This window comes from Gopherus flavomarginatus, chromosome 23 (genome assembly GCF_025201925.1).
Source record: "Gopherus flavomarginatus isolate rGopFla2 chromosome 23, rGopFla2.mat.asm, whole genome shotgun sequence".
NCBI classification, from domain to species: domain Eukaryota; kingdom Metazoa; phylum Chordata; order Testudines; family Testudinidae; genus Gopherus; species Gopherus flavomarginatus.
Genome location: NC_066639.1, coordinates 13,769,157 through 13,794,671, shown reverse-complemented (window position 1 = coordinate 13,794,671; position 25,515 = coordinate 13,769,157). Strand labels below are relative to the sequence as shown.

General features: G+C 46.9%; 2 protein-coding genes and 1 pseudogene across 8 annotated transcripts in view; 2 read left to right on the top strand and 1 right to left on the bottom strand.

Annotated features, from left to right (window-relative positions):
* Window positions 1-21,940, top strand: part of LOC127039355 (zinc finger protein 883-like) — a 33,297-nt pseudogene extending 11,357 nt beyond the window's left edge.
* Window positions 1-25,515, bottom strand: part of LOC127039327 (zinc finger protein 420-like) — a 645,607-nt gene that overhangs the window by 41,246 nt on the left and 578,846 nt on the right. The gene's annotated exons all lie outside the window — the stretch shown is intronic.
* LOC127039371 (zinc finger protein 883-like) overlaps window positions 1-25,515 on the top strand; it is a 341,025-nt gene that overhangs the window by 266,427 nt on the left and 49,083 nt on the right. The window lies entirely within an intron of this gene.

The window sequence follows — 25,515 nt, the reverse complement described above, 5'->3', positions numbered from 1 at the left end:
GGATCCAACCAACGCTGATGCCTGTGGAGCGCTTTGGGACAGACTCCCAATGGTCAGCACGGGCGACCGAGACCTGCTGGAGCTGCCTCTCACTCTGGCCGAATTCTCGGAAGCCCTCCGTCTCATGCCCACTATTAAATCTCCGGGCATGGACGGGCAGACTGTGGAGCTCTACCGGGTGTTCTGGGACATCCTCGGCCCGGACCTCGCCATCGTCTAGGCCGAGTCCTTGCAGAGCGGGGTCCTCCCTCTTTCGTGCAGGCGAGCGGTGCTTGCCTTATTGCCAAAGAAGGGGGACCTCCGCGATCTCCAGAATTGGCGTCCCATCTCGCTCCTCAGCACGGACTATAAGATCGTGGCGAAGGCCATCTCACTGCGGCTGTGGTCTGTGCTGGCAGACGTGGTGCATCCAGACCAGACCTCCACCGTCCAGGCCGTATCATCTTTGATAATCTTTATCTAGTCCAGGATCTCTTGGAGCTTGGGTGTAGGGATGGTCTGTTTTTCGCCCTCCTGTCCCTGGATCAGGAGAAGACGTTCGACCGGATGGACCACGGGTATCTCCTGGGCACTCTGTGGGCTTTTGGCTTCGGACCCCGATTTGTGGGGTTTCTTCAGGTGCTGTATGCCTCCGCAGAGTGTTTGGTCAAATTCAACTGGATCCTGACTGCACCTGTCAGCTTCAGGCGAGGGGTGTGTCAAGGCTGCCCGCTGTCGGGTCAGCTGTACGCTCTGGCCATTGAGCCTTTCCTTTGTCTCCTTTGCACGAGGCTGATGGGGTTGGTGCTCTGTGAGCCGGAGGTGCGGCTGGTTCTGGCAGCATACACCGACGACGTGCTCCTTGTGGTCCAGGACCCGGACAACCTGGTGCGGGTGGAGGCTTGTCAAGCTGTTTATTCGGTGGCCTCCTCCGCCCGGGTCAACTGGGTCAAGAGCTCTGGCCTGGTGGTTGGGGCCGGGTGGCAGGCGAGCCCCCTCCCACCGGCGCTTCAAACCATTCGGTGGAGCATAGAGCAGTGGACCCATCTTGCGTTTATTTCTTGGCCACGCATCCGTCTCTGCCAGAGAACTGGCACAGTTTAGAGAGCAGGATGACTGGACAGATGCGGAGCTGGACGGGACTGCTCCGGTGCTTCTCCCTCCGGGGGAGAGTGTTGGTGCTTAACCAACTGGTCCTGTCCATGCTCTGGCACCGACTCAACACCCTGTGCCCACCCCCAGTGTTCCTGACCAATCTCCAGAGGTTGGTTCTGGGTTTTTTTGGCTGGGACTGCACTGGGTCTCTGCAGGCTCCTCCATCTCCCCTTGGAGGAGGGAAGACAGGGTCTGATGTGCATGCACACGCAGGTCCATGTCTTCCGCCTCCAGGCTCTGCAGAGACTCCTTTATAGTGCAGGTGGCTTGGCGTAAAGCACATTGGTGCACACCTTCCTCCACCGCCCGCGAGGGCTCCGATATGACCAGCAGCTCTTTTTTCTCCATCCGAGAGGTCTTCCACAAGACCTCTCCGAGCTGCTGGTCGTCTACCAGGACCTCTTCTGGACCTGGAGGCTGGTTTCAGCAGCCAGGTCCTTTGTGGCCATCGAGGGGGTAGATCTCCTCGTGGAGCCCCTGTTACACAATTTCCATCTTCGTGTGCAGATGGCGGAGTCCTCCTCGGTGTGCCGGAGGTTGGTCCTGGCGGGAGTCGCCAAGATCGAAGACCTTCTGGATTACGACCTGGGGAGTTGGGTGGATCCCTAGGTGCTCGGTCAGCGCATGGGTCTCTCCACCTTTACGACCCCCCGGCGCGTACTCCAGGAGGTGGAGGCAGCTCTGCCTCTCACGACTCGGTTCTTCCTCGAGCGGGTTGTGCAAGAGGATGAGCCACGCCCGCCCCTCACTCCAGGCCCTCCGGATCTTTCCATCGGCCCCCTGCCCCATGAGCCTTCCCAGCCTTTCCACCCGCATACCTTGAGCTGGCTGCATGTCATGCAGCTGGTTCATTTCCAAACCGCACCACAGGACCATCTGTACATGCTTGTGCTGCACACGCTTCACTACCCCACCCTCTTGTCCTGGCCAGACACCAAGTGGTGGGACCTTTTACCAACAGCAGCGGGTGGGGAACCCCGGTGGGTCAGTTTCTATTCCACCTTAGTCCCCCGGCCCACCGGGATATCAGCTGGCGGCTCCTGCATGGAGCTGTGAGCACGGTCGTGTACTTGGCGTGGTTTACCACTGTCCCTAATGCCTGTCCCTTCTGTGGCATGAGGGAGACCCTGTCGCACGCGTACCTTCAGGGCGCCAGGCTGCAGCCCCTTTTCCAGCTCCTCCAGAATCTCTTATTGAGATTCTGGCTTCTCCTCACATTTATTTCTCTATACACTCCCAGTCCGAGGCCCCACAAAGTCGCAGGACCACCTTGTCAACCTCCTCCTCGCTATGGCCAAAGTGGCCATTCATAACACCAGGGAGGGGAGGTTGGCGGGGGAGGGGGGGGCTGCGACTGTGGGGCCATTTTCCATTCTTTCATCCGTTCACGTATTCAGGCAGAGTTCCTCCAGGCAACGTGCGCTGGCTCCCTTGACGCCTTTGAGGAGCAGTGGGCGTTATCCGGGGTTCTCTGCTTGGTGTCCTCATCAGGTTCCCTTCGTTTAGCCCTATGACCTCACTCCCGATCCTGTTTTTTTTTCCATTGGTTGTCCTCCGTACTTATCTGGTATCACAGACCTGTGGATCCTCCCCTTAGGCTGGGAGGAGGTCCTTTAGCAGTGGGCGGGCCCACTTCCTGGATATCAACAGGACTACCCTCTTATACGAGCAAAGTTCCTCTGGGCAGCGTCCGCCGGCTCTCTCGATGTCTTCGAGGAGCAATGGGCGCTGTATGGGGTTCTCTGCTTGGTGTCCCCTTCCAGTTCCTTAGTTTTGGCCCTTTGACTCCCACTCCTGTTCCTGTTGTCGCCTTTGTTATCCCTCGAACTCAGTTTGGGTTCCGGGTTTTGTGGCCCCTCCCTAGGCTGGAGGAGGGGCTTTCAGCAGTGGGTGAGATAGCGCTCGCCCATGTCCCGGTGCTCAAAAGAACTACCCTCTTATATCCTTCTGGCCTGAGTCCATCACAATACATTTCTCAATGACTATGATAACCAGTGGGCTACTGGTCTCAATAGACCTTACATGCCAACCGCTCTGCTTAACACACAACATTCAGATATGTTTCTAGTGAAAACAAGTAAAAGTTTATTCAACCGAAAATAGAGATTCAAGTGATAGGAAGTAGAAGTCTTGGGAACAAATGGTTACACATCAAGTAAAATCATAACATGCTTTCTAGAACCTAGACTTACATAACTAGATCCTTTCATGTTTTAGAGCACAGCTCATGCAAGTCCTTCCAGCATTTTACAGCCACGCTCGGCTTTGATCTTCCTTTCATGAGATAAGATGAATTCAAACTGGAACAGGTTCAGAGACGGGCTACTAGGATGATCCGAGGAATGGAAAACCTGTCTTATGAAAGGAGACTCAAAGAGCTTGTCTTGTTTAGCCAAACCAAAAGAAGGTTGGGGGGGGGGGTGGAAATGATTGCTCTTTATAAATATATCAGAGGGGATAAATATTAGGGAGGGAAACAAATTATTTAAGCTTAGTACCAATGTGGACACAAGAACAAATGGATATAAACTGGACACTAGGAAGTTTAGACTTGAAATTAGACAAAGGTTTCTAACCATTAAGGAGTGAAGTTCTGGAACAGCCTTCCAAGGGGATTAGTGGGGGCAAAAACATATCTGGCTTTAAGACTAAGCTTGATAAGTTTATGGAGGGGATGATATAATGGGATAGCCTAATTTTGGCAATTGATATTTGATTATCTGCAGATAAGTATGCCCAGTGGTCTGTAATGGGATGTTAGATGGGATGGGATCTGAGTTACTACAGAGAATTCTTTCCTGGGTGTTGGCTGGTGAATCTTGCCCACACTCTCAGGGTTTAACCGATCGCCATATTTGGGACTGGGAAGGATTTTTCCTCCAGGGCAGATTGGCAGAGGCCCTGGAGGTTTTTCGCTTTCCTATGCAGCATGGGGCACGGGTCACTTGCGGGAGGATTCTCTGCAGCTTGAGGTCTTCAAACCACAATTTGAGGACTTCAATAACTCAGATATAGGTTAGGCGTTTGTTACAGGAGTGAGTGGGTGAGATTCTGTGGCCTGCATTGTGCAGGAGGACAGACTAGATGATCATAATGGTCCCTTCTGACCTTAAAGTCTGTGAGTCTATAAGTCATGCTGTCAGCTTGCCTTTGCAGTGGAAGATGCAGAGTGTGCTGCCGCACCCCCAAATGTCCCCCAACAAGCCATTGTCTTCATTTGTAACAGGATCCAGCTCTTTATTTTTTCCCCTGTAAATTTCCTTTGTTGAAGATTTCATCTTCTCATCAGCATTTGGCTGAGAGTACAAACAGGCCCCTGTTGTGGGACGTACGATGCCCAGTACACACATGGCCAGACAGAGAGAAAAAGGTCTGTTAGTTCCTAGTTGAAAGGAATCTGTTTCAGTTTTTATGAACATAATTTCCAGTATAGATACATAACTTCTTATATGTTCTCCTTGCACAGATTTCTCAGTGATTGTGATAACCAGTGGGATACTGGTCTTGACAGAGACCTGACGTGCCACCTTTAGGTGAACTAATCTGTATGATTCTGGTCTGTGGAATCACAGTAAAACAATAGATACCCCTGTGCCTTCTGCCAGGTGGCACCAAGAGGTCCATGAGTCACACCCTCCTCCCTCTCCAATCATGGCATTAGTGTGTTCTTAGAATCAACCACCTCATCCCCACCCCAACTTTCTGCTTGAGTTCCACAGTGGTAGGCTGATGCACGTTTGGGAGCTGGGAGCTCTGGGGGCAATGGGAAGAGGGGATGCCATAGATCAGAGTTGGGGTGCAATGCAGGACCAGAAGAAGTAGGAGGGAGTTGGGTTAAGAAGCTGGGAGGGGTGGTGGTGGGAGTAAAGGGGAGATGGGGGCTGGGTAGCATTTGCTTCAGGAAGTGGAGGAGTTAGCAATGGAAGAAAGGGAAGCAGCAACTCCTGGGAGTCAGAAGCAAAGACAACTTCGGACAGTGGGAAGGTGAGATGGAAAATGGTTAGGAAGTGGGAAATTCAGGGGAACCTCTAGTGAGGAAGGCTGTGGGCAATGGGAAAGGAGGAGAGAACACAAGGAGTGGGTGCTCCTGGGTTTTTGCATGGAGCAAGTGTGCCCTGTTCCCTTTTGGGGTAGAGTAAGGTTTGTTAAAGTCCCACAGGTAAGGGCTGGTCTACACTGGGGGAGGAGGGGTGTCAATCTAAGATACACAACTTCAGCTACGTGAATAATCGAAGTATCTTAGATCAATTTACCTCGGGTCCTCACGGCGCGGGATCGATGTCCACGGCTCCCTCGTTGACTCCGCTACCGCTGCTCGCTCCGGTGGAGTTCCGGAGTCGACGGGGAGCGCGTTCGGGGATCAATATATCACGTCTAGATGAGACACAATATATCGATCCCTGATAACCCAATCGCTACCTGCCGATAGAGCGAGTAGCCTGGATGTACCCTAAGTCTGCCCGATCACCCTTAGTTTTGGGTTGGTGTGGCCTAGTGATCAAAGTCAATGTGGCTGTCCTCTCCCTCAGAACTGTGTGGCCTATTGACCAGAATCTATATTGTGGCCCTCTCCCTCAGGGAGGGGCAAAGTATGAGACAGTCTACACTTATGCCCCCAGGCAGACCAGAGCACCAAACAGTCTAGCATAGTGACTCTCAACCTTTCCAGACTGCTGTACCCCTTTCAGGAGTCTGATTTGTCTTGCATACCCCAAGTTTCACCTCACTTAAAAAACTACTTGCTTACAAAATCAGACATAAAAAACCACAAAAGTGTTACAGCATACTGTTACTGAATTGCTGACTCTCTCATTTTTATCATAGAATTATAAAATAAATCAATTGGAATATAAATACTGTACTTATAGTTGTGTATAATCTATAGAGCAGTACCAGCAAGTCCGTGTCTGTATGAAATGTTAGTTTGTACTGACTTCGCTAATGCTTTTTATGTAGTGTGTTGTAAAGTTAGGCAAATATCTAGATGAGTTGATGTACCCCTGGAAGACCTCTGCAGACCCTCACAGGTACACCACCCCTGGTGAAGAACCACTGATCCAGCGTTCTAACTCTGGTGAATGGCAGACACACACAAGCCTCTAGGACTAAGGTGGGGAGGTTCCCACCCCAGGGGTGGGAGTGGGGGTGGCAGCTGGGGGTAGGGGGAACCGGGCCCAACCTACTCCACCCAACCTGGTTCCACCAGGGCCCTGACAGTGGTGGATGGTTCTGCCATTGAGTCAGCAGGGATCCAGCCAAAACACCCTGACAAGCATCCAGCCTAATGGGTCGTACCCCCAGGGCCACTTCCTACCCAGTCTCCTCATGTGGTGGTCCTGGCATCCCCGGTGTCTCAGGGTTCCTTGGTTCAGTCAGTTCTCAGTGGTTCCCAGCAGTCGTAGGCATCTTCTTGCATCTAAGTGTGGCTGACTTCTGCAGTCTGGGGAGTCTGTGGCTTCCAGGCTGGAGCTGTTGGCCTGCATCCTCCCTCTTCAGCAGTCAGCATTGACTGAGCTGAGCTGCTTTCTTTTATATCTGATTTCCAGCTGGAGCCTGCGTGGCAGGGCCAAGGGAGCACGGCCTCCTCAGTCCATAGGGTGGAGTTAATTCTTGCTGGATCAGCATCACAGGGCCCCAGAAGGTAAGGGAGGGCTGAAAGCCACGGGAGGAAGGGGAGTGGGTGTCATAGTAAGTGACAGGGCCAGGTACACCCTATTCGATTCCTGGTCTCTCTCAGGGCGTCCCTCAGGTGACAGGTCTTTCCTTTCCTGGAGTGGAATTCTGCAATTATCCTGCTCCTAGACCAGGTCCTGGGCTATGATGCCCTGTGTATCAACTGTGCTTACCCATCAGGCCAGGTGAGAGTGCAGACACCTTTCAACAGGCTGGGATCAGTGGGGAACAATGATAAAACAGCCTCCTCTAGACCAGGAATTCTCAAACTTGGGCCGCGGCTTCTTCAGAGTTGTGAGTGGCCGTACCTGCAGACGCTCAGGTAAACAAAGCGTCTCACGGCCCGCCAGGGGCTTACCCCGAAGAAGCCATGGCCCAAGTTTGATAACTCTGCTCTAAAGCACAGTAATGTTTGTTTTGTGGTAGGAAAAAGGATAACAGAAAAAAAGGATTTTAAAACAGGGCAGATTTGATTTAAATAGATTTGAATCATGATTTATATCACTAGTCAGGAAGACTCAATTTAATCATGGATTTCTACATAAAAGTACATTCTTGTTGGTTCTTATAACTTAATGCATATTCTTCACAACTCAGAAATAGATGTAGGTTTCATTTTTAGAAGGTACACACTATACATTTTTAAAGTGATTTCTTTTTAAAACTTTTCAGATTAGTCTTACAGCTATATCAGAAAATGAATGATTGTTTGGTTATTTCATTTACCAAGGTAATTGAAGCAGATATTTATGAAGTCATTGGGAGGTGAACTATCTCCAGTTCAACAGGTTAATCATTAATATTTGGAGGATTTTCTTGCCATGCTGTATTAGGAGGAGAACATCACCAAACAGACATTTTAAATTATTTCATTTAACTAAAACAACAATGTTATGTATTTTGGATTTTTTTCTTCCACGGCAAATATATAAAATTTTAACAAAACAAGCATATACATTTTTGAATGTAGTTAAACATTCAAGTTTTTTTTTAAAATCAGGTTTGTTTTTGGTAAAACTGTTTTTAACTAAGATAGTTAAAAAAATGAAATATTTAAAAAAAAACCGAATCAAAAATTAAATTGACTATGTCAGCCAGGTCAACATGAGAAACTTAAAATATTGACTTCTGCAGCTAACTCAGCTGTCTTCACCTTTATTTTCTGTTTGTTCATAATCTGGAAACGAAAAACAAGCTTTCCTGCTTTTTCAAGTCCCAGATATTTCTCAATTTGGAATGAATTAGTTCAAAGGAAGAAAATATTCTTTCTACACTGGCAGAAGAAGCTACTGCTGTTAAAAGTGAGATTATCACTTCAGCAGTCTCTGAATCCAAGTGCTTAAGTGACTTCCCCCAGTTCACTGGTGTGACTTTATTTAAAATATCATCAGCAAACATATATTTCTTGAACGGTTCACCATTAGCTCTGAAGTTTATTATAGTTGACATCATGGAGGGATGATTGCTGGATGTCCATGTCCTAACCAACTCCTTTCTTCAGCAGTTAAAGTTTGATCCTGGTACTGATTATTGAAAATATTTGCAAAAGAAAAAAAAGAACTGGAGACAGTGCTTGTCCCATTCATTTTTTAAATGCTTGGAATTTAATACTGTCATTGCATATTTCTCTTTTTAAGATTTCTCTCAGTGCCTTCCAAATTTCAACAGCATTAGTAATAAAACAGCTATTTCCCTGCATTTTGTTCAAGACTACAGAAATAGGCTTCAGGGAGCTCAGCATGTGTTCAACATTTCTCTTAAGCCCAATGTTGAGAACTTTGGTTGTGACAGTGCCATCTCTTTTTTCATTATTTTGTTCACAAACTGTCATCAGATTAGGCCGGTTCTTGCTATAGTGCTCAAAACAGTCCAGTACTGAGTTCCATCGCACGTCTTTTGGGAGAGTTAGCTTGGTTCCTCCCACTTTTTTCAGAGCAAAGTGGTTGTTACGGAAGTATTTTACAATTTCAACAACATTAGCCTTGATTTCTGGAACACTGAAGTCTTTGACTAGGAGGTGTATTAAATGAGCACTGCAGCCGTATATTGTTAGCTTAAGACTCTCTTCTAAATAATTTCTTCTCATCTTGGATACATTTGCAGCATTGTCTGTGACCAAGCTGCGTACTAGACATTTGAATTTTTTCCCCCAGTTTGTTATAGCTTTTACTGCTGCTACTTGTCAGTATTCTGTTGTGTGCGCATTTCCTGATGTATCAGTTGTTTCTATAAGGAAGACATTCCCTTCTTCTGTTGTCACACAAGCATGTACAACAGGATCATTGTGGACATTGCTCCACCCATGAAAACTCAGGTTAAAAATTTCACCCTCTAGACCTTTTGCACACTGCTCAATTTCTCTTTCATACACTTTATCCAGCAATTTGACTGCAACATCTGCTCTGTTGGGTGGACTGTAATGACTGAACCATGTTAATGAATGTGGGTTCTCAATCATACGGAAAGGAAAGTTTGTTGCATAAACAAACCGGGCATTTTTTTTTATCAGTTACCTCTTTTTGTAATCTGCTGGTTCTTATCACAAACTTATCTATGGTTGTTTCTGGATGATGGAGATTTTTTTTTTCTTTTTGCTACAGGTGATATACTGTGGCTATGTGACATACATGATGTGACTGAAAGACTATCATTAGCAGAAAACTCTGAAAATATAGAAAATGATAGTGATCTTGAAGGTAGTGTGATGGGGCAAGGCCAGATTGCTACAGTAAAGTAGTGGGAGAGAGATATATTAGCCACAGGCTAAACAAATCCTTGTTACGTGGATAAGCAAATGGCAGCTGCTCCAGGTCAATTAAGACACCTGGGGCCAATTAAGATCTTTCCAGAAGGCAGGGAAGACAACTAGGTTGATTGGGACACCTGAAGCCAATCGGGCTGGATGAAGCTAGTTAAAAGCCTCCCGGTTAGTCAGGTGGGCGTGCATGTCAGGAGCTATAGGGGGAAGCTGCGCTGTTGGAGAAACCATATCAGGCACAAAGAAGGAGGCCCAAAGGTAAGGATGAGGTAGGTATTGAGGAAGTTGGGGCTGTTGTGGAGTAGTGGCCCAGGGAATTGTACATGTCCTGTTTCCAGAAGGTCAGCTACTATAGCTGATACTATTAGGGTCCCTGGGCTGGAGCCTGGAGTCAAGGGTGGGCCCGGTCTCCCCCCAAATTAATCACTGAGACTGGGCGACAACAGAGATTGTGCAAGGAAGAGTAGCTTGTCCTCACCCCCCTTGCTAGCTTAAGATGAAAATGGCTCAGTAGGCCGTAACAGAGCTTTGTCACAGTGGATTGTCTTCAGAATCCTGTATGTTAAGCATGGATTCTCCTAAACAAAATAAGTCAATGCAGTTATTTAATCATTATTACCATACTGCTCGTTTAGCATTACTAACTGCATTCACTGACACTCAGTACTGCTTTAAAGGTGAAATTGTAAAAGGAAGATCAGCCTATTTCAGCTGTTTATTTTTTATCACAACTGCATCTAAAATGATAGTACCATAGAGTAACAACTATATTTTTTGCTCAAACATGAGAATTTAAGAATAGTCCAAAAGGAAGACAAGCAGTCCTTAAGAAAGAAGTATGAAATAAAGAAGTTTACCAAACTGAAGATCCTGCATGTTCAGACACGTGCCTTTCATCATCTTCAATACAGCTTCCCCCTGAGAAATAACACTTCTCATGATTTGTCATTTAGGCAACCAGGCCTTGCATTTCTTTATTGCACTATTTGCATTTTGCACACATGCCTGTCTTACCCACAGGTAGAGGAACTTCATTAAAATATTCCCAAACTGGGTCTCTTTTACGGTCTGCTTCCATTATAGGTTTTCCCTCTGTGATGACCCAGGCCAGATGGGAACAGCAGAGTAGCAGAAGGCAGATATACTGGCCACTGGATAAGCAGTTTTCTGTTCCCTGAGTGACCAGAGCAGGGGCTGCTCCAGGCTTATGAGAACACCTGACTCCAATTAACCTGCTAAGAGTCAAGTGAGGCTGTTAAGCACACGACTCTAATTAAGGCCCCTCTGATGCTATAAAAGGGCTCTCTCACGTCTGGCCAAAAGGAGCCAGGGAGCCAGAGGAGAGGAAGTGCGTGCAAGGAACTGGGAGCAAGAGGCATGCAAGAAGCTGAGAGTGAGTAGGTACACTGCTGGAGGACTGAGAAGTACAAGCATTATCAGACATCAGGAGGAAGGTCCGGTGGTGAGGACAAAGAAAGTGTTGGGAGGAAGCCATGGGGAAGTAGCCCAGGGAAGTGTAGCTGTCATGCAGCTATACCAGGAGGCACCCTAGACAGCTGCAGTCCACAGGGTCCTGAGCTGGAACCCGGAGTAGAGGACAGGCCTGGGTTCCCCCCAAACCTCCCAACTCCTGATCAAAGGCAGGAGGAATTGATCTGGACTGTGGCTTCTACCAGAGGGGAAGGTCTCTGGGCTGTTTCCCAACTCACAGGGTGAATCTGTGAGGCAAGCAAATCCGCCAATAAGTGTAGGACCCACCAAGGTAGCGGAGGAACTTTGTCACACCTTCTAGTGAGAGAATAGTATAATATATCTCAAATCAATGAAGGCTATATGTGAGAGATACAAGACTTCTGGAATATGTTGCTTAAACAGTTTCACTTTTGTTTCTACCACCTATCCCTCCCTTCTCACATTCATCTCCAGACTTTTTCTCCTTGTCCAGATCTATTCCTCCCCCGACAATCTTCTATTCATTGAACTTTTGGAAACTTTGCCCTTTTAGAGAGAGGTAAGGGATTGATTATGTGTGCACAAATTTCCAAAGGGACAATAGGGTTGAGGTCTGTTATTTCTCACTTCTATATATTATTTATTTATTTAAAAACATTTTTGCTGTTAACAATCATGTTATCTCTAGAGACACAAATCCACAGTTTGAGAACTGCGGAACTAAGCATCTCTGATGGTATCTTCTAGACATGAATATGTTGAAATGAATATATTGTTGCATACTATAGAATTAGAATTTATAATCCCTATTGCATGATGATATATCTTTGAGCTATAATGTATCTTAATTAAAACTATCTTTAGACAGTTTTTTCCTCAAAAAGCATTTTATCAAAAAATCCAGTTTAAATAAAAAAATCTGATATTTGATTAAAAAAATAATTTATTTTTATCCACCCTGTTTTAAAATAAAAGTAACTTTCTCACATGCACCAGCATGGTCCCCGTGTCTCTTTCCCCCAAACAATTACCTAAACTGCCACCCTTCTCTTGAAAGGGTTTCCCTTTATAAACTGCTCCATTTCTTTTGTTCTTTTGGTTCCCAGGCCTTGGTCCTGCTCACTTAATCCAGTTAGTCCTCTGTACCGGGGAGTCCCTCTGCTCGGGCAAGGTTTCCCTTCCCCTGGTCCTCTGGTTAACAGCAATACTCCTCCAAACTCTAATCAGCTGTCCTTCCCTCCTCCTGTCTCTGCAGGGCCTGGAGGCGGAAGACATGGACCTGAGCGTGCAGGCACACCAGGCCCTGTCCTTCCTCCTCCAGGGGAAGATGCAGAAACCAGCCCCCCAGAGACCCAGTGCAGCCCTGGCCAAAAGAACTCCAGAAACAGCTTTTGGGGCCAGACCAGGAACCACAGGCTGGGCACAGGGTGTTGAGCCAGTGCCAGAGCATGGACAGGAATAGCTGATTGAGCACCAGTGCCCTCCTCTGAAGGGAAAGGCACCAGAGGAGTCCTGCCCACTGCCACAGCTGCTCAACTGTCACACCCCCATAGCCTCCTCCCTCAGGGGGTTCCCAGGGGAGATACATCAGCACTACATGTTGCTAACACTGTTGCAGGCATTGCAAAGCATTTTGGGGAGGGTCAAAGGTGTGAGTGTGGAGTGGAAGGTTCCTTTGCAGGCTATGAGATGCCAAAAGGGGAGGGAGGAGCAAAGCAGAGAACAGGTTAACTCAACACTTCAGCTAGCTCAGCCCGAAGAGAAGACGCTGGTCCCAGTCCAAGGTCATGATGCCTGATGATAAGTCTGCAGCTGTTCTCATCTCTTACCCTACCCCAGCCAGCCATGAGAAAAGGAGAACTAAGCTGAACAGGATTGCCGAGATTGCAAAAACAAGAAAGATGGCGAAGGCGAGCAGACTCGTGGGGGGCGGGGGGAGGAGTTTCATGTCCTGAAACCAATGTGTTTTGGGAAAGCTGAGGAGGCCACAGAGACCCAGTTTGGACTGGTACAAACGATATGGGGAACAGAGGTCCCTGCACAAAATGCCCCCTAAAGAACCCGGGACTTAAAATCCCTCCTGAGAGCTGGAGTAAGTTGGAGATCAACAGTGGACCCTGGATGACCCATGCACAGGACAAGAACTCCCATCCACCCCTCTCCTTTTCTTCTTATGTTACACGCAGGCTTGGCCAGCCTTGAGTAGCGCGAGTGTGAGAATGAAAGTGGGTTAGGGCTTGGGGCACTAACACTTTCTTCCTTCCTCTGAGTGACGTGGGGAACCCCCAGTGCTCTCCGCTGTTATTTTATTATTTTATTAATAAAGCTTTAAAACTTAGGGTACGTCTATAGTATTTGATGTATCGGGGATCGATTTATCACGTCCCATCTGGACGCGATAAATCGAATCACTAATCAATGCCCATACTCCACCTTGGCAGGAGGAGTAAACAGAGTCAACGGGGGAGCCTTGGCAGTCAATTCACCACCGTGAGGATGGCCAGGTAAGTCGAACTAAGATACTTTGACTTTAGCTACGTGTGCTCCGTCATCTCCTCTCCTAACGATCCTGCAGCCTCAGCCTGATCACCTGATGCCTCAGGCAGATTGGTAACAAATCTGCCACACAACCACCCTGCCCTCCAAATCATGCCAGTTCTCCAGCAGAGAAGGATGCATGGCAGAAAGATAGATGTCGAGATAGAGCAGTGGACCCATGCCCCACCGAACAGCCTGAAGGGTGCATGGGAGAGAGCTTGCCTGCCACCCGTCCCTGACCACGAAGCCAGAGCTCTTGACCAGTTGACCTGGGCAGAGGAGGCTGCCAAATAGATCTCCTGGCAGGCCTCCACCCATACCAGGTCCACTGGGTCCTGGACCACAAGGAGCACGTCATCAGCACATGCCGACAGCACCAGCCGCATCTCTGGCTCATGGAGCACCATTTCTGTTAACCTCCAATGGAAGAGACAAAGGAAAGGCTCAATGGCCACAGTATACAGCTAGCTTGACAGCAGACAGCCCTACCATATTCCTTGCCCAAAGTTGACAGGTGCGGTTAGGGTCCAGTTGAGACTGACTAAATACTCAGTGGAGGCATACAGCACCTGGAGAAAACCCATGAACTGGGGCCGGAAGCCAAAAGCCAACACTGTGCCCAGGAGATCCCATGGGCCATCTGATCAAACGCCTTCTCCTAATCCAGAGACAGGAGGGTGAAAGACAGACCATCCCTATACCTAAGCTCGAGATCCCAGACCAGAGTTGTCAAAGATGGTCTGGCCCAAGACGGCACAGGTCTGATCAGGATGGACCACGTGCGCCACCATGGACCACAGTTGTAGTGAGATGGCCTTCGCCCTGACTTTATAGTCCATGCTGAGTGAGACGGGACACCAATTCCGGAGGTCCCTCTTCTTCAGAAGCAAGGTGAGCACAGCTCACCAACATGACAGAAGGAGGACCCCACTCCAAGGACTCGGCCTAGATGATGGCAAGGTCCAGGCCAAAAACATCCCAGAACAGGCAGAAGAACTCCATATATTGGTGGGCGTGAGATGCAGGGCTTCTGAGAACTCAGCCAGAATGAGAGGCAGCTTCAGACAGTCCTGGTCACCTGAGCTGAACATCGAGAGTTCATTCCAGAGCACCCTACAAGTGTCACTGTCGGTCAGAACTGGGGAGAAGAGGTCGGTGTAGAAGGCCCCGGCCCTTCTGTGCATCTCCTCTGGATCCATGATGGGGGTGACGTCCTCTGCCAAAAGGCAGATGACATGCTTCTTAGCCCCCCCTCCATTTCTCCAGGGGATAGAAGAAATGGGAGCCGCAATCCATCTCCCAGAGGAGACGGATGCGGGATCGAACAAACGCATCCAGGGCCACCGGTCCTCGAGGGCTCGGAGCTCCTCCCCCTTCTCCCAGCATGCTCCACAGAGGGATGGATCCCTGGGGCTGGTGACCAGATGCCTCTCCAGCTCCAAGACCTCCTGCTCCAACTGCTTTATTGCTGCATCCCTCCACTGGTTAGCACCCTGGGTGTAGTCATGGCAGAAGAGTTGGGCGCGCATCTTCCACACATCTCACCACCATTGCGCTGAGGGAAAGGTACACCTCTGCCCCTGCCAGGCCAGCCAGATGTCCCGGAAGGACATTATAAAGCCCACATCCTCCAGCAGGTTATTATTGAAGTGACGGTAGGCCAGCCCCGGCCTCTCAGAGGTAAGAGAGGCTGTCACAGCCACCAGATGGTGACCCAAGAATGGGGCCGGCCAAACACCAGAGGAGTGGGTTCACAAAAGATTAGGACAAAAAATAAATAAATGCAGTCCTACCAGGAGTGGTGTGACCGATTTTTCCTCCACCTGGACATAGATGAAGGTAGAATCATCATCTGGGTGGTGGTTGTGCCAGATGTCTACCAGAAAGTGGTGATCTACAATCTCCATGAGGCATCTGCAGCAGCCGGGCTTGACTCAGTCCCCGTGCAGCCCCACTCCTCGAGGATGCAGTTAAAATCCCCACCCAGGACCAGGCACTTGTGAGGATTCAAGGGGCCAAGGAAGGTGACCACCTGCTGGAAAAAGTGTACCTGTTCCAGGCCCGATGTTGGGGCATAGACATTAAATAGGTTCAGTGTTAGCCCCTCCATACGGACCTGGAGATGCAGCAGGTGACCCAGCATAATTCAGCAACCCCCAGCACCTTGGGCTGTAGGTCAGGGGAGAACAGGGTGGCCACTCTAGCTGTATTAACTATGAGATAGCTAGGATACCCCCTGTCCCCCCACTCCAGCTAACAGCTAGCAATAGGCCTTATTCCCTGTGGACTAGGGAAAGCTTACTACAGAGAAATAGGAGCTCCTGGAGCCAATTAAGACCCTGCTCTAGACCTTATAAAAAAATCTGTTTCAGTCCCTTTATGGTGCAGGTAGCTTGGCATGGAGTACGTTGGCACATGCCTTCCTTCACTGACTCCCAAGGCTTCCATATGACTGGCAGCTCTTTCATCTCCATCTGAGAGGTCTTCTAAGAGACCTCTCTGAGCTGCCAGTCTTCTACCAGGACTTTCTCCAGACCTGGAAGCTGGTTTTGGCAACCATGTCCATAGTGGCCACCAAGAGGGTAGATCTTCTTGCGGAGCCCCTGCTACACAATCCTCATCTTCATGTGCAGGTGGCGGAGTCACTCTTGGTGTGCCAGAGGTTGGTCCTAGTGGAAGTTACCAGGATCAGAGACCTCCTGGGCTACGACTGGGGGGACTGGGTGGATCCCTATGCACTTGGCTAGCACACGGGGCTCTCCGTCCTTGGTACGTCCCTGGCATGTAATTTGTGAGGTGGAGGCAGCCTTAATGCCCACTTCTTGGTCTTACCTCAAGCAGGTCCTGCAAGAGGGTATCCCCGCCTTCCCCTTACCCCAGGCCCTCTGGATCTCTGCATTGGTCCCCTACCTCTGTGAGCCCTCTCAGCCCCTACCCCTTTGTACCCCGAGCTGGCTGTGTGATTTGCAGCTGGTTTGCTTCTGAACCGTGCCACGGGACCATCTTTACACACTCATGCTCCACACTCTTCACTTCACCACCCTCGTGACCTGCCTCGACACCAAGTGGTGGGACCTTCTTCCAGCTGTAAAGGGTGATGGACCCCGGTGTACCAGCCTCTACTCCATTTTGATTCCACGACCTGCTGGGGATATTAGCTGATGGCTCCTTCATGGAGCCATGAGCATGGGCGTGTACCTGGCGTGGTTCATCCCATTTCCAATGCCTGCCTTTTTTGCAGCGTGAGGGAGATGCTGTCATGTGTTTATCTGCAGCCATCTTGCAGCCACTCTTCCAGCTCCTCCAGGACCTCATATTGAGATTCTGGCTGCACTTTTCCCCGCCTCTCTTTTATTTATGCACACTCTATCTGTGGCGCCACAAAATCGACCTTCTCCTAGCTATGGCCAAGGTGGCCATTTACAATACCAGGGAAAGGAGGTTGGCTGAGGCGGGGGGCACTGCGACTGTGGGGCTTGTTTTCATTCCTCTATCCATTCACACATTCGGGCAGAGTTTCCCTGGGCAGCATCCTCTGGTTCCTTCAATGCTTTTGAGGAACAGTGGGTGCTGCCCAGCGTTCTCTGCTCAGTGTCTCCTTGCAGTTCCCTGGTTTTGGCCCTTTGACCTTCGCAGCTGCCCCTGTTATATTTTTGATTGTCCCCCATAATTATTTGAGTTCATGGACCTTGTGGATCCTCCCTGAAGGCTGAGGGAGTGTCCTCTAGCCCATGCCTGTACCCACCCACTTCCCACAACCCAATAGGACCACTCTCCTGCTGCTCTCTTGCCCTGCTGTACTACACAGAGCTCAGAATTCTGTGACATCCTTGCCTCTCCCGTTCCTTTTTTCACTGAACCCCACCAGCCCATGCTTACTGTTATCAGCTTCCATAGGATTCTCTCATTGTCCCTGAACCTCTGTCAGTTGTGCACTTCCAGAGAGACTTGTCCTCTGTCTGGAGTGTTCAATTTCTGGGATATGCAGTTTTGGGATATGCTTCATAAGCAGAGCTTATGTCCTTCACCTTTGAGCATCAGAGGAGGTAGCCTTGCAATTTTACTTGTTTAAAATGATCTGGTCTTAAACTAATAGAATGCTTTTTATTACAAATTTCCCATTAACTCCCCTGATCTCTCTTGTTTTCTTCCCGCTGAACAGGGTTTCCTGTTTCCAAACCTGATGTGGTCTCCCAGCTGGAAGGAGGGGAAGAGTTGTGGGTCCTGGATCTCCAGAGTTCAGATGAAAGAGAGATCCTAAGAGATCCCTGCACAGATGAGGAAACATTAAACCAACCCAGAATCTGTAAGTGTCCGAGTGAAACAGCTGGAATTACCCGCAAAGGCTTTGTGAGTTCTGTGAATCCTCAGCAGATATCATTCATGTCTTCCTACAGATCATGAATGACATCTGGCATTAGTTCTTTCCTACTGAGTGTTTGGATGGGATGTGGAGGCAAAATTGATCCCCTCCCCTCTCCCCTATGCTTTTTATTTTTATTCTGTCTCTCCAATACTTATTTTAGTTTGCTCTCTGCCCTTCCATCTCTAATTCTGAGGTTTCTTTTCTATTCCAGCAGGTTATGGGATGGTGGGCAAGAAAAAGAAGCAGAATCCTCAGCAGGAAGATGCTGAGCAAGTGCAAGCATGTGGGACATTATCACAAAGATCCAAAGGGAATGTGTCCAGTAGTAACGAATGGGAGAGAGCCTGTGAAAGTCACCACACACCAGGGAGATATCGGGGAGACCAGGCACAGGAGAAAGTGGATGAACCCATTAATTTTCAAGGAACTCACAGGAAACTCAAAGAAACCACATCCCAGGCAAAAATCCTCAGGGTAGAAAGAGAGAATACATGTAACGAGTGTGGGAAAAACTTCAGATACCGCTCAGCCCTCATTCAACATAAGATCATGCACACAAAAGGCAGACCCTATGAATGCTTCACTCAGAGCACAGTCCTTATTACACATCAGAAAATACAGGGGGGAGAGAAACCCTATCAATGCTGTGAGTGTGGGAAAAGCTTCACAAACAACTCAGCGCTTATAACCCATCAGAGAATCCACACAGGTGAGAAACCCCATCAGTGCAGTGACTGTGGGAAAAGGTTCTCACGGCGATCAGTGCTTATTATTCACCAGAGAATCCACACAGGTGAAAAACCCTATCAGTGCTGTAAGTGTGGGAAAAGCTTCACTAACAGCTCAACGCTTATTACTCATCAGAGAATACACACAGGTGAGAAACCCTATCAGTGCTGCGAATGTGGGAAAAGCTTCACTCGGAGCTCTCACCTTGCTATACATCAGAAAATCCATATGAAAGAGAGACCCCATGAATGCCGTGACTGTGGGAAAGGGTTCACTCAGCGATCACACCTTACTACACATCAGAGGATCCACACAGGAGAGCGGCCCTATGAATGCAGTGAGTGTGGGAAAAGCTTCACTCACAACTCAAAACTTATTGCACATCAGAGACTCCACACTGGTGAGAGACCCTATGGGTGCAGTGACTGTGGAAAAAGGTTCACTCAGCACTCAGTCCTTATTAAGCATCAGAAAATACACAGAGGAGAGAGACCGTATGAATGTGCTGAGTGTGGGAAAAGGTTCACTCAGCGCTCCGAACTTACTATGCATCAGAGAATCCACACAGGTGAGAAACGCTATGCATGCAGTGAGTGTGGGAAAAGCTTCACACAGAGCTCAAACCTTACTGCACATCAGAGAATCCACACAGGAGAGAGGCCCTACACGTGCTCTGAGTGCGGGAAAAGGTTCACTCAGCATTCGCACCTTACTACACATCAGAAAATACATAGAGGAGAGAGACCCTATGAATGTGGTGAGTGTGGGAAAAGGTTCACTCAGCGCTCAGACCTTACTATGCATCAGAGAATCCACACAGGTGAGAAACACTATGCATGCGGTGAGTGTGGGAAAAGGTTCACTCAGAGCTCAAACCTTACTGCACATCAAAGAATCCACACAGGAGAGAGGCCCTATGAATGCAGTGAGTGTGGGAAAAGGTTCACTCACAATTCAAACCTTATTGTACATCAGAGAATCCACACAGGCAAGAGCCCCTTTAATGCAACAACTGTGGGAAAAGGTTCACTCAGTACCCAGTCCTTATTGCGCATCAGAGAATCCACACAGGAAAGAGACCCTATGAATGCTGTGTGTGTGGGAAAAGTTTCAGTCATACCTCAGCCCTTACTAGACATCGGAGAATACACAGAGGAGAGAGACCCTATGGATATGGTGAACATGGGAAAAGCTTCACTCAGCGATCAAACCTTACTGCAAACCAGAGAATCCACACAGGAGAAAGGCCCTGTGAATACTGTGAGTGGGAAAAGTTTCACTCAAAGGTCATGCCTTATCTATCATCAGAGAATTTTTAAGGGAGCTAAACACCATAAAAACCTTGTTTAGAGCTGTCAATTTTTTCTTTAAAGTTTTCTTTTGACAATTCCCAGGTAAGTGGCCTTTAACGCTCTTTGCATCTTTTGCACACTGTAGTCCCTCAGCTCCCACAGAAGAGTTGTCCACTTTTGTCTTTTGAAACTTGCCCTTCTTTGGTGTGACTCCAATGGTCCCTTCTATCAACTCCATTTTCCTATGAGTCATTGGTGTATGTGTCCTCTCTACCAGGACTGTCCATCACCCCAAGTGGGGGAGATAAGGCATGTCTCCAACTATCTACATTGAGGTAAAATCTCCCTGGGCCTCATCACTGTGGTTTCCATGGAGTTAGCTAGCTTGAGTTCACTTTCCTGAAGTAAAAAGACAGCTATTCTTGCAATGAAGACATGGGCCCCGTATAGTGGCTGGGTTTATCTAGCACATTTCCTCCTGATCTGACCTCAACTCTGTCATATTTCCTAGTCTAAACAAACTTGGAGCATCACATTTATACTCTTTCTCCCACTGCAAAGTTATTGTTAGTCACCAAGTTTCTCTCTGAGGACAGAGTGACTCATTCCCAGTTCTTGTGTTATCCTGGATTGTGCTGAACAGCAGGACTTTGAGGGTTTTTTTTACTTTTTTTTCCATTTAAAATACATTTAAATATAAAGATCAGGAGCAGCGACAGGAAAATAAATGGCATTTCAACTTCTGTGGTTCTGCATGGAGATGGGTTGTGTTGGAGGGATTCACTCCTCCCCCATCACCCAATAACTGTTACCTTCCTTCAGTTCCCAAAGTGTCTGATGAGGTAGTGTTCTTAGCTCTCTGTTCTTGGGAATGGTGACTGGATGTCTTTGATCCTAAATCAGACTCACTGGGGTGGGAGATGGAAGTGTCACAAACCTGGAAGGGGATTTCAGATTGATCCCAAACACAGTGTGATTTAGAGTTTAAATTCCAGTTTCCCTCTATTGGCAAAGCCATTTATGCTGCTGTTCACCATTTCAGAGTGACCTTACTATGAAAGGGGTTCTCCCCTTCCCCCTCCCTTTATGAAGATGTTAAGCCTTCTGTAAATAACACTAAAGATGGCACTGAGTGAAGCAGGTTTCAATGGATCAGAGGAGACTGTAATGAGGGACTCTCTCATCCTGATTTTGTGTCATCAGATGTAACCAGCTCTGGAATTTCACTTTACTTGAAAATGAATGTGTCTTCTATCTCACTGTGATATGGCTTTTCTATCTTTCATGACAGCTGTTTGGTCATATAACTGGATATTAGTTTTGTTTGACAGAATGTAGCTCAGATTTATTAGAAGCATTAAGACAAATGACCATTTGCTACAATCATCATTTCTTACTTTAGTTTTGTTTTTCCCCTTTCCTTGCATGATGACATGGAAAACATTCAAGTGCAGTTCAATCAACAGGAGAGAATAGTCCAAGCTATTGGACATATTATCAAAGAAAAAGTTGTTTCTAAATTCCCACTCTGAAATGGTGAACAGCAGCAGACCCCAAACTGTGCAACTAACAGAAGGAACTACATGTGATCACACTATACTTCAGTTCATAGAATCACAGAATATCAGGGTTGGAAGGGACCTCAGGAGGTCATCTAGTCCACCCTGTTATCTTACAGACACTCAGATCTAGGATGGTATCTAATCCCTAAACACAACTATATTCAAGAGTTCACTGGTGAAAAGGGGGGATTAAAAGAAAACTAAAATATATGAGAAGATTTTTTTAATCTTTGGGTATATTATTCTTATCAATGAAAATGAAATTAAATATGAAGTTATGGATGAAATAGTGAGAGACTAATTGTGATAAACTGAACTATACTGGAACAATAAAACGTATTGTTTTTTAGTTTTGGGACTTTTTTTTAGTTAGTAATATAGGAAATGGTGACTAATCCTTAAAAGATAATTTGATGTAATTTTTGGCCTAAAATGTCCTGATGTAAAACCTCACTCCAAAGGTTGGGGCGGGGGAATGTATGTGAGAAATAGTGTATAAGAGAATATTGACCCAATATAGTTTTTTTTTATTTCAAATGGAACTTATTTTGATTAGCTTAAAAGTCAATTTCTATTAAGGGGAAAACTACCTGAGGAGATGAGTCGTATAATCTTTTACCCAGTTGGACCATAAAGTCACTGAGTTCCTATGACATTATGAGGGTAATATAATATCTCATTGAAAGGTGACAGGGCCAGAAAGAGTTAATTAACTCACAGACTGACCTGACCCATGGCCAGACTTTAGAAACTGGTTAGGAAGATATGTAAATGAATAGAGCTTTGAAATGCAAGTCTGCATTGTTAGAGGTAGAAGGGTAAGTGCTTGCTCAGGTTCTGTGACGTAAGCAAACAAGTCTTGTCTTCAAAGATAAAAAAAAGAATGTTAACATTTAGGAAGACACTTGAGTAAAATAGTATTATTGTCTGTATGTCTCTTAGAAGGTTGTGGTAACCTGTAGCTGAACTGTTTAATGGATAAATTACCCTGTGCTAATTGCAAGGCTGTTTGGAAGAAGGAGAGTTAAGCTCTATTGTTCTCTCAGGCCAAAAGGCTGCTGGAAATGTATAAGAACCTTGGGAAACAATCCTTCTTCATCTCAGATCTGCTTTGGGTTTCAAGAGGGGGAAACCTTAAACCATAAGGATTGAGATCCCCAGTCATTGACTGGAGCTACCCTGAATATGGACATTGGACTCTAACCTATGGACTATTTCTAAAAGGACTTTTGGCAACTACAAGCTCATCTCCGCTATGTATCTGAACCTCAAGAATTGAACTCAAGTCTGTATGTATATTGATCTTTTAACCAACTCTCTCGCTCTCTCTCTCTCTCCTTTTTAAATAAATGTTAGTTTAGTTAACAAGAATTGGCTAAAAGCATGTATTTTGGTTAAGATCAAGTTATAATTGAACCTGGGCGTGTGGCTGATCCTTTGAGATTGGAAGAAGCTTTTCTTTTATATGATGAGATAAGATTTTAAGTAATCATCATCATATGTTTGACAAGTGTGTCTGGATGGAGGCCTGAGGCTGGGTACCTTAAGGGAACTGCATTGTTTGGACTTCTCAGTAACCAGTGAGGTACTACAAAAGCTGTTTTGTGCTGGCTTGGTAAATCTAAGCATTGGAATAACCACCAGCTTCTGGGTTTGTCTGCTCCGTTTTGTCTGCAGTTCATCCTAATTGAGTGACCTCAACTGGCTCCCACAGGCAGCATCATCACAGTTCCCCATTTCTCTTCTTTGCAGAATAAAAGAAAGAAATAAAAAAATAAAAAAAGACATGACATCTGTCACAAGATGCCTCCACTTTTAAGAATGGTGATAGATGCATGATGCAGTTTTTCTGTTACAAATTTTTGTGGCCAGTTATTTTTACGGGTGCAGAGATGCCTTCTCATTTTTGAGGAGGCCAGCTCTAAGAACACAGCCTGTCCTGATGGTTAAATGGCCATGGAAACCTCCTCAAAACTGGCCATGTTTCTTTCTTTCATTTTGGATATTTTCTTGATATTTTGATAGTTTGGGGGTTCACACATCCACACTGAATGTGGTTTGAAATACCAGATATTTTAAGAAAACTTCTGGGGTAAAACAGCTGACTTTAGGCCAAAGTTTGCCTTATTCCAATTTGATTGGGCCACATTGTCTGTATCCAAGGCACACTTTACAGCTGATTTGCTCACAGAACTCAGGGAAGACACAATTAAGTAGGTAAGCTGCAATCGTCAACCATCAATGTCAAGGAAAAGGCTGAAGCCCATTGCCTTTCAGGTCAACAAGCCATCTAAGGGCTGGTTTATGCTGAAAAGCTATAATGGAATAGCCATTGTGACGTTGCAGTCTATATGATTTTAATAAAATCATGCTAATGAGTGAATATAATGTAACTGGAATAGGCTTCATGCAAAAGGTCTCTTGTAAGGTATAATTACAAAGTTTATAATCCACTGAGTGTGATCATCCTATTTGTGTAAATGTACCACTCTTGTATCTGAACCTAGAAATATTGAATATAACTCTGAGGGCCTATTGTAATTATGCAAAGTGTGGGCCATTAATGGTGGTTTGGAATCTTGATGACTCCCATTAACCAGGACAATGGACTGTAGATGGCTCTGTTTGCAGGCAGGCCTTCCTGTGAGTCAGGCTGGGAGGAATGAAGGCTTGGGGGTCTTGCAGTGACATGTGATCATGTCACCTAAACTGGAATCCATCTTTAACCTAGTGCTTTTCCATTGAGAAGGGGGGGTGGGAACCCAGAGGGACCAAGGATTCCCGCCTTATGCAAAAGATATATAAATAGGTGGCTACCCCTCTGTTCTGTTCCATCATGAGGAATCCCCTAGCTACCACCTGAGCTAGAACAAGAGCTGTACCAGGGAAAGGACTGTGCCCAGGCAAGGAAGACATCCAGTCTGAGAAAAGAAACATCTCTAAGGGTGAGATTTTACCTGTATTCAGTTGTATTAGGTTTAGATTTGTGCGTTTTCTTTTCTCTTACTTGGTAATTCACTTTGTTCCGTCTGTTACTACTTGGAACCACTTAAATCCTACTTTCTGTATTTAATACAATCACTTTTTGCTTATTAATTAACTCAGAGTATGCGTTAATACCTGGGGGGACAAACAGCTGTGCATATCTCTCTATCAGTGTTATAGAAGGCGGACAATTTATGAGTTTACCCTGTATAAGCTTTATACAGGGTAAAACGGATTTATTTGTGTTTAGACCCCATTGGGAATTGGGCATCTGAGCATTAAAGTTCTGTAAAGAGTGTTCTGTAAGCTGTTTTCAGTTAAGTCTGCTGCTTTTGGGAACTTGGTTCAGACCCTGGGTCTGTGTTGAAGCAGACGGGTGTGTCTGGTTCAGCAGGACAGGGTGCTGGATTCCCAGGCTGGCAGAGGGAAAGCAGGGGCAGACGTAGTCTTGGCACATCAGTTGGCAGGGTCTATGCTGAAAAGCTATAATGGAATAGCCATGTCTCAGGGGTGTGAAAATCCATTTCCCTGAGAGACGTAGTTAAACTGATCTAAGCCCCAGTGTAGACAGTGCTAGGTCGTTGGAAGAATACTCCCAATATTTAAAGTGTAGACATAACCATCGAGAGATTTATCCCCTCTGGGAAGGAAGTCATGACATCAATGCCAGCTTTGGCCTGTCTCCCTATATGTGAGAAAGCTGCTAGAGTGGCATGCAGGGCGACGTACTCAATCCTCTGGTTCCTGAGCTGTAACTTTAGCTCTTATGACCCATGAACCCGAAGAGTCAGGAGGGTATTGTTTGTGGCACTGGAGCTGGGAGCTGTATCCACCTGAAGCAGGTAGAAGGTAGCCCCGGCTGAGGAGAGGCTGGTGCAGCTGATGACCTAGCGCTTCCCTGCTTCTTCCACTCACAGTAACTGGACTTTGGGTTTTTGGTTAGTAGATCTGACCGGACTCTGTCAGGTCCCATTTTTGACTGGACTTTCTCATTGAAAACTAGGCACCTGGACATCCTAAGAGGGG